Source organism: Tachyglossus aculeatus, chromosome 7 (assembly GCF_015852505.1).
Source record: "Tachyglossus aculeatus isolate mTacAcu1 chromosome 7, mTacAcu1.pri, whole genome shotgun sequence".
NCBI lineage: Eukaryota > Metazoa > Chordata > Mammalia > Monotremata > Tachyglossidae > Tachyglossus > Tachyglossus aculeatus.
Genome location: NC_052072.1, coordinates 46,083,592 through 46,096,651, shown reverse-complemented (window position 1 = coordinate 46,096,651; position 13,060 = coordinate 46,083,592).

Genomic DNA, 13,060 nt, shown 5'->3' with positions numbered 1-13,060 from the left:
TGTGCAGAGCACTGTACTAAGCGCTTGATCTCGCCCTCCCACTATTTTGTACATTTACCTCTGCAAGTCCCCACTAGGCTGTAAGCTGAGACAACCCATTGTTCTGCTTGTGCACTATGAAAACTTTTGACTATTTAATTATTTATGTCCACTTGTATTATCTTGTATCCACTCCAGTGCTTGACACATGGTAAATGCTTGACAGACACTGCTATTAAGTGGGCGTTCCCCAGGAGTTGAATGTTGCAGCCCCAGATAAACTTGCACAGCTAGTTGTTTAACTTCACCTGATTCTTCCACATCCTTGGGGTTTGAAAGTTTAGTTTACACAGATCACCCTATCCTACCTCATGGAGTGTCCCAGACTGAGCCCCCTTTTTCCTCTCCTCCTCCCCATCCCCCCCGCCCTACCTCCTTCCCCTCCCCACAGCACCTGTATATGTTTGTACAGATTTATTACTCTATTTCACTTGTACATATTTACTATTCTATTTATTTTGTTAATGATGTGCATCTAGCTTTACTTCTATTTATTCTAATGACTTGACACCTGTCCGCATGTTTGTTTTGTTGTCCGTCTCCCCCTTCTAGACTATGAGCCCGTCGTTGGGTAGGGACCGTCTCTATATGTTGCCAACTTGGACTTCCCAAGTGCTTAGTACAGTGCTCTGCACACGGTAAGCACTCAATAAATACAATTGCATGGACATGTTGCCAACTTGTACTTCCCAAGCGCTTAGTACAGTGCTCTTCACACAGTAAGCCCTCAATAAATACGATTGATTGAATGAATGAATGAATGCCCCTGAAGGAAGCTGTTTCCATCATTCCATCGTATTTACCGAGCGCTTTCTGTGAAAAGAGCACTGTACTAAGCAAACATGAGCCTGCTGTCTTCTAGACTGTGAGCCTGCTGTTGGGTAGGGACCATCTCTATATGTTGCCAACTTGTACTTCCCAAGCGCTTAGTACGGTGCTCTGCACACAGTAAGTGATCAATAAATATGATTGAATAAATGAATGAACAGTATGACAGACACATTCCCCGTCAACAGTGAATTTACAGTCTAGTGGAGCACCTTCACTGTTTGAGTAGATGTTTCCAATTGAGGGAGAATCAGATTGCCTCAAACCAACTCCATCAAGTCAATGACAAATTCCAAATGGCATTTGAGAAGAAGCGTGACTTAGTGAATAAAGCGAGGGCTAGGGAACCAGAGAACATGGGTTCTCATCCCAGTTCCACTATTTACCTGCTGTATGACATCTAGCAACATCTCTGTGCCTCAGTTTCCTCAACTGCAAAAGGACAATTCACTATCTGTTCTCCCTCCTACTTGGACTGTGAGGCCCATGAGGGACAGGGACAGTGTCCAACCTGATTACCTTGTATCTATCCTGGCGCTTAGACCAGTGCTTGATACATATGAAGTATTTAGCAAATACCCTAAAAAATTTCATTCAAAAAAAAAAAAGGAAAGAAAGAAATCAATGCCAACCTATTATTAATATTGCTAGTTGAAAAGTCTCATTAGGGCCAAGATTAAGGTTAGGCCCATGACATACGGACAGGTAGCTATAAATTTTTGTAACTGACCACAACTGAGAGTTGGCTGACAATTTTAGATTGGTATTTGGTTTGAAAGTGTTTATTATATGGCTGCTATAGACTATTTTTCTTCTTGTTCCTAGACTAAATTATCAACAAGAATTACTGGGGTCTCCCAGGAGCACAGACAAGCACTAGATAGGAGCCCTATCCATGGGAGCAGTGCAAGAATAAACAGGGGCTGCAGTCACGCGGCCTAAAACTCCCATCCATCAGAGGTCCGGGGTCTTTGGGGTGACCCCTGGGACCACTGTACCTCCCACTCCATCACTGGAGGGGTGGAGAGATTTGGTCACGCTTAAACAGGGCAGATGGAAGCCTTCATTTCCTACAATTAGAATGAAGACCAAGAATCTGGGTAAACCAAGGGCAGGCCTGCATGGACCAGTGAGGAGCTGGAGGATGAGTGCCTCCCAGCAGAAATATAACCCTGCTGCTTTCTTCTTCAGGTTAATAACAATAATAATAATGGTATTTGTTAAGCAGTTACTATGTGCAAAGCACTGTTCTGAGTGCTGGGAAGGTTACAAGGTGATCAGGTTGTCCCACGGGGGGGCTCACAGCCTTAATCCCCATTTTACAGGTGAGGTAACTGAGACATAGAGAAGTTAAGTGACTTGCCCAAAGTCACACAGCTGACAGTTGGCAGAGCCGGGATTTGAACCCATGACCTCTGACTCCAAAGCCTGGGCTCTTTCCACTGAGCCACGCTGCTTCTCTTACAGAAGCAGAATCGGTCCATTTATTTCTTTCCCAGTTTGCTCGTCCTCCTGACCACCCCTTTCAGGCTGAGCGTCCTGTAGGCTAATGTGAGGGAATATGGGGCTCAATTCTGAGGCTCTGCTGACCAACTCAGAAGACTTCACTGGTTACATTCTATTTTTTGCACAATTTCTCTTTTGTTTCTGGTGAATTCAGTGCTTTCCATGTTTCTTTTCAAAAAAAAAAACAAAACGAGGTACTTTTCAACATGCATTGTGGAGCATTCTTGTTGCTGTCTTTGTCATTGTCATCATCATCAACAAAATTCTGTATGGATGCCCAGACTAACAATACAGAAAGGCACCATTTTACATCCTAAGTAAATTGACCTTCTGGAAGAGTGGATGCAACATAGGTGAGCCTGCATGTTTAGAAAAGCTATTTTCTCCTTTCCTTTGTTTTGTCTTCTAGACTGTGAGCCCGCTGTTGGGTAGGGACCGTCTCTATATCTTTTCAACTTGTACTTCCCAAGTGCTTAGTACAGTGCTCTGCACACAGTAAGAGCTCAATAAATATGATTGAATGAATGAATATCCTTGTACTTTTCGCTAGCTTTTTAGCACATACTATACTTTGGGCTTTTTTGTTGTTGTTTTTTATGGTATTTGTTAAGCACTTGCTATGTGCAAGGCACTGCGCTAAGCGCTGGGGTAGATACAAGCTAATCAGGTTGGACACAGTACCTGTGGCATATAAGGCTCACAGTCTTACTCCCCATTTTACAAACGAAGGTAACAGACACAGAGAAGTTAGGTGACTTGCCAAGGTCACATGGCTGACAAGGGATGGATCTGGGATTTAGAACCCAGGAGTAAAAATGAGAGAGACAGCAGACAGGGCTTGCCTTCAGAGAAACAACATTCAGCTATTATACATATATATAATCACGTACAAAATCATTATAACCCTTATAAAGATGGCCCTAATCAAACGACGTCTAGACATCCTTTCTGTGCCTCCTTCCCATTCCTCTCAAGAGCTTGACTCAGTACAAAGAGTTATCACCACTGTTATTATTTAGTCTACCATGTATTTTCTTAACACTTGTTATTGCATCTAATAATGGTCACCACAAGCTCCTCTTAGTAGTCTTATTTTCACGGGACATATTTGCAGTGAAGCTCTTTCATAACAAGGAAAAATGACAGTTAAACCTGCTAAATTCAGATTTTTCTTCATCCCTAGTCCCTGGCCGTCCTCAGTTCTGTGAAGAAATCCTTGTAAGAGGGTTAACATGACAATTCTGTCTCAGATTAGAATTTCTTCTGGAACTTGGAATTCACAGAGGAAACGGAAAGGAGGTGCCTAAAAGATCTCAAAGGCATTAGGCTGTTAGAGTCACAGAGCTAAATCACACCAAATATCAGAATAAAAAACCAAAAGAGATATAATATTCATGGTCATCTAAATCAAGCTGTGCTTCTACCAAAGTACTCCAAATCTTTGGTACTGACTGGCATTTTCCTGGGAGTTCTAAATGGCATTTTCTTGGAAAATTAAGTGTCCTTTTAGGGCCTTAATTGTTTATTTCCTCGTAAATAATTCACTCACTTAGGAAACCCTCTATAGCCAAGTTTTTCAAAGGATTGTGGGCACTCTGATTAGCTCCCTCCCACTCCCTTAGATAGGGTCATCCCTACAGCTTTAAATCTAGGCCTTTGGACTGCTCCTTCACCCTCCCCAAACCTTATTCATGAGCTAAGGTTAAGCCCGTGAGAATTGCATATAAACTAGGTCGGTGATTTGAGTAAAGTCACAGAGCAAATTGGCACCAGAACCAAGAACACAAAACGCCAATTCCAAACGTTTACAGTAGTGGTACAAAAATAAATAAATAAATAAAAGGCTGCCCGTAGTCAATCATCTATCATTTGATAATTTTCAGTTAGGCAGCCAGGGTAATTATGCAAGCTCAGTGTCATTTTATAATAATGATGATGATAATGATGGTATCTGTTAAGCGCTTACTATGTGCAAAGCACTGTTCTAAGCGCTGGGGAGGTTACAAGGTGATCAGGTTGTCCCACGGGGGGCTCACAGTCTTAATCCCCGTTTTCCAGTTGAGGAAACTGAGGCACAGAGAAGTTAAGTGACTTGCCCAAAGTCACACAGCTGACAAGTGGCGGAGCCGGGATTTGAACCCATGACCTCTGACTCCAAAGCCCGGGCTCTTTCCACTGAGCCACGCACGATGCTTCTCTTCTCTAGTTATTTTATCCCCACCAACAGCCAATAACACAGCAGCATTTAATCCCCAAGAGAAATATTTGTCTTGCCTTTGGGAAGCATCATGGCATAGTGGATATAGCACGGGCCTGGCAATCAGAAGGTCATCGGTTCTAATCCTGGCACTTCTACTTGTCTGAAGTGCAAATGATTTCAATTCTCTGTGCCTCAGTCACCTCACTTGTAAAATGGGCATTGAGATTGTGAGCTCCATATGGGACAGAGACGGTATTCAACCCAATTTGCTTGTATACACCCCAGCACTTAGTACAGTACCTGGCAAATAGCGCTTAAACACCATAATTATTATTATTATTTTCAGTATGTGTAGTTCACCATCAAGTCTTATTAAAAATAACTGCATCATCTTTTCGGTCCCAGCTGCCCGAGGGTAGGAGTTGAATAGATCAAGGATTGTGTCCCAAGGGCATATTGGTGTCTTTAAAAAAAGAAAATGGCATATGTTACATATGTTAAATCCTTACTATGTGCCAGGCACTGTTCTAAGCACTGGGGTAGATTCTGTCCCACATAGGGCTCACAGTATTAGCACCCATTTTACAGGTGAGGTAACTGAGGCACAGAGAAGTGAAGTGGCATAGCCAAGAGAAGAAGACAAATGGCAGGGCCAGGATTAGAGTCCCAGACCACGTTCTTTCCTCTGGGCTACACTGCTCCTCACATATCACTAGCAAATTACTGGGCATTCCCTCTGTAAGGCCTGAGTAAGGAAGTGTGGTCTTACATCGGAATCATGCTGATCTGAGGGTAATCTGTAAATACAATCCCTTCCTGTCCTGCATGGGGGGTTGGTTCATTAAAACGCCAATTTGTTTTCTATGCCTCCCTACACACCATCCATTCCATTAAAGAAAAACATTTCCCTACGACCCTCATATGTTCGCATCCTCCAATCTCCAGTTCAATTCAGTTCCCTTTGGTGCATAAGCAGCCCATGTTATCCACTTCTCCAAGTCACTGCTTGGTTGACATGTGATACCAACGATATTTCATCATCAGTAGTGGTATTTATTGAGTGCTTACTGTGTTCAGAGCACTGTACTAAGGGCTTGGGAGAGTACAATACAATAGAGTCGGTAGATAGTTTCCCTGCCTGCAACAATGGTAAAGCAGGAGTTTGTGAAATTCATTTGGCTCTTGTCTCGGCAAATTAGCCTCCCTTCAGATCGGCAAAAAAAAAGGATAAACAGATATCTGAACTAACTTGGGTGTGCACTTCTAAACAAAACGAGCTAATTGAAGGCACATCTATAATAGGCCTTCCCAAACCATGCTCTCATTTCTTCTTCTCCTACTCCCTTCTGTGTCACCCGGATTTGCTCTCTTTATTTACCCCTCCCTCAGTCCAACAGCACTTATGATGCTATTGATCAGAGAAGCAGCGTGGCTCAGTGGAAAGAGCCCGGGCTTTGGAGTCAGAGGTCGTCGGTTCAAATCCTGGCTCCGCCAACTGTCAGCTGTGTGACTTTGGGCAAGTCACTTAACTTCTCTGGGCCTCAGTTACCTCATCTGTCAAATGGGAATTAAAACTGTGAGCCCTCCGTGGGACAACCTGATCACCTTGTAACCTCCCCAGAGCTTAGAACAGTGCTTTGCACATAGTAAGCGCCTAACAAATACCATCATTATTATTATTGATACCTGTCTACTTGTTTTGTTGTCTGTCTCCCCCCTTCTAGACTGTGAGCCCGCTGTTAGGTAGGAATTGTCTCTATCTGTTGCCGAATTGTACTTTCCAAGTGCTTAGTACAGTGCTCTGCACACAGTAAGCGCTCAGTACAATTGAATGAATATCCATTATTTATATTAATATCTGTCTTCCTCTCTAGACTGTAAGCTCACTGAGGGCAAGGAACGTGTCTGTTATATTGCTATACTGTACTCTCCCAAGTGCTTCATATAATGTTCTGAACATAGTAAGTGCTCAATAAATATGATTGATTGAACGAGCTCATATTTGCATTATGATCTGTCAAAGATATGTCGGTTGATTTTAGAGTGAAAGCACCTAGAGGGTAAGGATTTGCTCAGGGGCAGACACAACAGGCCTCCACAGGCACTGGCCCTTCACGGTCTTATCCCCCAACCCCTCAGCCCACCATAGCCCACTGGTCCAGTCCAGCCCTGGCAAAGATGATATCTGAGCATGGCTTAGTGGCTAGAACACAGGTCTGGATGTCAGAAGGACCTGGATTCTAATCCTGGCTCTGCCATATGTCTTGCTGTGCAATCTTGGTCAAGTCATTTAACTTCTCTGTCTCAGCATCATCTGGAAAAATGGGGATTAAGAGTGTGAGCCTCATGTGGGATAGGGACTGTGTCCAACCTGATCAACTTGTATCTACTCCAGTGTTTAAAACACTGCTTGGTATATACTAAGCATTTAACAAGTGCCACAATAATAATAATTATTATTATTATTATCAGGTACTCATCTACCTGAGCACAACACATCTCTGAGGGGTCTTCAGAGATGAGGGGGTTTGGCGGGGGGGGGCGGTCACTAACTGGCAGTGAGTCCACCAGCTGGACAGCCATTCCTGATTTATTCACCTCAAATGCCTTCTCCATGCAGCTCAATGAGATGCAATGAACTTCTAAGGAAAGGCATGGAATAGGCTCTTCAGCTCACAATCCCTCAAGCTGATAATAATAACAATAGTAATAATAATAATGGCATTTGTTAAGCTCTTCCTATGTGCAAAGCACTGTTCTAAGCTCTGGGGGGGATACAAGGTGATGAGGTTGTCCCATGTGGGGCACACAGTCCTAATCCCCATTTTACAGATGAGGTAACTGAGGCTCAGAGAAGTTAAGTGATTTGCCCAAAGTCACACAACTGACAAGTGGCAGAGCCGAGATTAGAACCCATGACCTCCGACCCCCAAGCCCGGGCTCTTTCCACTGAGCCATGCTGCTTCCCAGTGAGGCCTTGGATGGGAAACTGAGGCTTAATGATTATGCAAATTCTCACTTTACTTTTTTTTGGAGGGGTGGGAGAGGAAGGCAAGGGACAATGGACTCTGTTCCCCTCAAGCCCGTTAAGTGTATTCACTCTGTCGGATGGGAAAGAGTTCATTTCCCTCAGTCAGTGCTAAAAAGTTAAAAGTCCATATCACAAAACAGCCAAATTCTGCGCCAGTTTGGTTTAAGGACACCAGAACTGGAAGACATGGAGTTGTTGGAAACAGACTTGGCGGACATTAATATAGCAATGGTAAAGGAGGAGTTGGTGAAATTCATCTAGCTCTTGTCTCTGCAAAGATAAATTAGCCTCTGACCTTGACTGACCTGTTACAAATTAGCCTCCATTCAGATCAGCAAAAAGGTAAAACAGATATCTGAACTAACTTGGGTGTGCACTGCTAAACAAAATGAGCTGTGTTTTGGGTCGTCCATGGTTCTCCCAGTAAAAGCCACTGGGAAAGTCTTGAATGGGGAGTACGGAACACACAACAATACCATTGCTGTATGACCAATGCACAAATTATCTTGTTCAATTAGCTGAATTACCCTCAGTCCCAAGTAATTCAGATAATTGGCATTCAACTATTCTTTCTGAATCTTATTTTCCTCCCACTGTTGACCACTACTTTATTAAAAATAATAATAATAATGGTATTTGTTAAGCACTTACTACATGCCAGTCACCGTACTAAGCACTGGGGTGGCTACACGCAAATTGGGTCGGACGCAGTCCCTGTGCTATGTGGGGCTCACAGCCTCAATCCCCATTTGACAGATGAGGTAACTGAGGCACAGAGAAGTAACTTGCCCAAGGTTGCATAGCAGACAAGTGGCAGAGATTAGAACCCTTGACCTTCTCACTCATAGGCCCATGCTACTTAGACTTTAAGCTTAGAAGTAAATGATAAATGTTTATTCTAGATGGAACTACAGGGTAGCCCTGGATCGTATTCTTGCAATTAAAGTAGTATTTTGTTAATGATGGAAAGGGTCTCCAATGGGGAACCCACTGCCAAGCACATAATTGTGACCCTGCTGATTCAGATTACGCTAACATCTACTGGCCACTAGTGAAGATAAAAATGATGATGATAATAATCGTATTTGTTAAATGCTTACTATGTGCTCAGCACAATACTGCTCTGGGGTAGAACCAAGATTATCAGGTTGGTGCCAGTCCCTGTCCCATATGGGTCTCACAGCCTAATTGGGGAAGAAAGAACAGGTTTTTAAATCTACATTTTACAGATGAGGAACCTGAGCCACAGAGAAGTGACTTGTCCAAGGTCACACAGCAGGCAAATGGTAAAAATCACTACTAGAACCCAGCTTCACTCCCTCTCAGGCCCATGCTCTTTCAGGAGGCCTCACTTGTTTCCCAGTGAAGGTTCAAGGATTCCTTTCAAAGAGGCTCACGTGGAACCAGGGGGTTCCAGCAGTGACATTGCCAGGGAATCTCTCATTATCACCCATCTGTGGGAATCCATTAATCAGGGCGCGTTGGTTAGTTTGTCTGCCTCGTCACACAAGAGTGACTGGTTAACCCGGGGGGTGTTTATTATCTGTGATATTTACACCCAATCGGCTTCCACTTGATGGAAACTCCCTCTTGGTTGCATCAATGCATCCTAGATGAGCACATACACCCCATTTAAATCAATAAAGACAAGGGGAACCTGGAGTTCTTGACAAAGCCCAATTTCAAAGAGAGATTTTGGCTTGTAGCTCACAGCAATACAGCCTCACTCCAAGACCACCCTGGAGGTCGAGCTGGGGCTCATCTTGAAAGACGAGCTCTCTGAATGAGGCTATTCCATGATGCAGTGATGTCACCTAGAACAGTGCCTGACACCAAATGCATTCATACACATATTATGTTCAGTAAGTGTATTAAATATTGGCACAGGCATACCTCACCTCGCTACTCTCGGGTTCAAATCCCGGTTCCGCCACATGTCAGCTGTGTGACTCTGGGCAAGTCACAACTTCTCTGGGCCTCAGTTACCTCATCTGTAAAATGGAGATTAAGACTGCGAGCCCCCTGTTGGACAACCTGATCACCTTGTATCTCCCCAGTGCTTAGAACAGTGCTTTGCCCATAGTAAGCGCTTAATAAATGCCATTATTATTATTATTACTCTACTACTACTACTACAGTCCACACACTTTATTCCTCTAATGCTATCCTACTCACTGTACGTCAATCTCATCTATCTTGCTGCCAACCTCTCTCCCATGTCCTGCTTCTGACCTGGAATGCCTTCCCTCCTTGAATCTGACAGAAAATTACTCTTCACCCCTTCAAAGCTTTATTGAAGGCACATCTCTTCCAAGAGGCCTTCCCTAACTAAGCCCTTCTTTCCTCTTCTCCCTCTCCCTTCTGCATCTCCTTGACTTGCTTCCTTTATTCAGCCCCCTCATGATAGCCCCACATCACTTATTTATTTATATTAATGTCTGTCTCCCCCTCTTGACTGTAAGCTCATTTTAGACAGGGAATGAGTCTATTTATTCTTACATTGTACTCTCCTAAACGCTTGGTACAGTGCTCTATACACGGTAAATGCTAAATAAATGTGATGGCTATTACAGAGGGCTGTTCTTCCTGTTCAAAAGACAGTTCTGCTCCACTGAGATTTCATCCTTCCTTGTGCTTGAGGAGAAAAAGATGACGTCTTTTACAGTGGGCGTGCATAGAGTGGTGTAGCTTTCTGACTGCTTAGCTTCCTAAAAAGGGCTTCTCAGACATCCAAGCTGCTGATGAATGAGATTCCATCTTCCCCTATCACATTTATAGTGAAGTAAAAAGGTGAAGAAGTAGCATTCTCTAGTCAGCTGGATATTATCAGCGAAATTGAGTGCTTACTGTAGGTTTGTTTTCTTTCCAATAGTTGTGATGGGAAATGGCTGAGAATGTAGCATTTCATCAGACCAGTAATGAGTGTGGCCCTTAAGCTGGCTATCCTAAAGGTTGATGCCTTCATTTTTTGAGAAACAGAATTGAATATTTCGGGGTAATGGAATTATCAAGTTGAATGCACTGTACTTTGTGCCTGGGAAAGTACAACAGATGCACAAGAAACATACTCCTGCCCACAAGCCACTTACCCTCTAATGGGTACCAAAGTCAGAGATGGAGATATACTTCAGATGAACGCTGCACAAACTAGGTATTCCATATACACTGATAAGGATGATAATGTGGATGAGAAAACAATGGAGAGAGCATGAGCCTGGGAGTTGGAAAGACCTAAATTCTAATGCCGCTCCGCCACCTCTCTACTGTGTGATCTCGGCAAGTCACTTAACTTCTCTGAGCCTCAGTTACCTCATCTGTAAAATGGGGATTGACAGACCACGTGGAACATGGACTGTATCCAACCTCAGTAACATATATCTAACCCAGGGCTTAGTAGACAGAGTGCCTAGCACAGAGTGCTTAGTACCATAAAAAAGACAACATACTTTTTAAAATTCTTCAGTTTCATTACTATCAGAAGCAACTTCTAGACTGTGAGCCCGCTGTTGGGTAGGGACCGTTTCTATATGTTGCCAACTTGTACTTCCCAAGTGCTCTGCACACAGTAAGCTCTCAATAAATACAATTTAAAAATACTGCAGACACTGTATTAAATGAAGGAAAATGCTGGTCAAAAGGTCTGTAGGCTGACATTGTTTAACTTAACCGCAAAACAGTATCAACAGTATCAGCTGTCTGAAATTCCTTCTCCCTTCAAACCTGCCTGATGAACTGAGCAGTGCACTCAATTCATGAGTTAGAAAACAGAACCAAGAAAACCAGGATGTCTTTGGAGAGCCTGGAGGATAATAGTGGGGCCTTCCTACTTGGAAGGGTGATGAAATCTAGACCTAGGCACGTATGGCATCTCAAGCAAATTCTTCCGCACCAACTGTAAACAGGGCCGGATTAATTAAATCTGGGGTCCGAGGCTGAACGCCTTGGGGGATCCATGGAAATGATATCATCTGTGGAGCCGCATGATGATGTCATGACGTGAATTATGATGAATTATGATGAATTATGAATTCATGATGAATTATTATGAATTATGATGGCATCAGCCCAGTGTCCCTAGCCAGAGTGGCAGCGGTGATACAGATGGCCTTGGTTTGCTTCTCCTGCCCAGCCAATCAGCTTGGGCTAAGTCTTCCCTAGTCACGACCCCTACTACAACCTCAGTACTGTCAGTAGTAATAATTATGGTACTTGTTAAGCACTTACTCTGTGCCAAGCACTATACTAAGCCCTGGGGTAGATACAAGCTGAATCGGGTTGAATACAGTCCCTGTCCCATACGGGGCTCACACACTTAATCCCCATTTTACAGAGAAGTGAAGCGACTTGCCCAAGGTCCCACAGCAGACATGTGGCAGAGCTGGAATTGGCCTCCCAGGGCCGTGCTCTATCCACAAAGCCATGCTGCTTCCCTGCAATGTTATGCCACATTTGTACATATCTACTTACATCCTCTAGGATTTAATCACAAATCCATCTTTCTGTTCTCTTTTTCCTACCTGTAATTTACATTGTTCTCCTTGAGGGCAATGTGTATGCTTTCCCAAGTGTTTAGAAGGGTGCTCTACACCAAGGGGGGCACTGAAATGCTGTGGCTGGGGTTTCGCCCTCACAATCTATGTCCTATTAAGTGAAGAAAAAAGTGTCAATCTCAGAGATACCTAGGAAAGGAGCTAATCTGCCCATGCCCCCAAATCACAGCTAGTATTTGGGACTCAGCAAGCCCAGTTTGACTGCCTCCAGTCCTTTGTGTCACCAAATGGGAATTAATGGTATTTATTAAATGCTTACTTTCATATTTATTGAGCTCTAACTGTGTGCAAAGCAATGTATTAAGCCCTTGCTTTCTGTATGCTCTGCACTAAGCACTTGGGAAAGTACAGTACACCAGAGTTGGTAATAATAATAATAACGGTATTTGTTAAGCACTTACTATGTGCAAAGCACTGTTCTAAGCGCTGGGGAGGTTACAAGGTGATCAGGTTGTCCCTGGGGGGCGGGGGGACTCACAGTTTTAATCCCCATTTTACAGATGAGGTAACTGAGGCACAGAGAAGTTAAGTGACTTGCTCCAAGTCACACAGCTGACAGTTGGTGGGGTCAGGATTTGAACCCATGACCTCTGACTCCAAAGCCCGGGTTCTTTCCACTGAGCCACGCTGCTTCTCATGGTAGGCATGATCCCTGCCCACAAGGAGTTAGCAGTTCATAGGAGGAGTTTTTAAAAAATGGTATTTAAGTGTTTACTATGTAGCAGGTACTGTACTAAGGAGTAGAGGGAGGAGTGAGGCCACAGGGACTGCAGACCATTGCCGATGCTACTATGCCCTAGGATGTTGCACGTGAGCAGAGACCAGTTTGGGAAGGTTTATTTGGGTGCCAAGCAGTATAAGAAGCAGTGTGACTCAATGGAAAGAGCCCGGGCTTGGGAGTCAGAG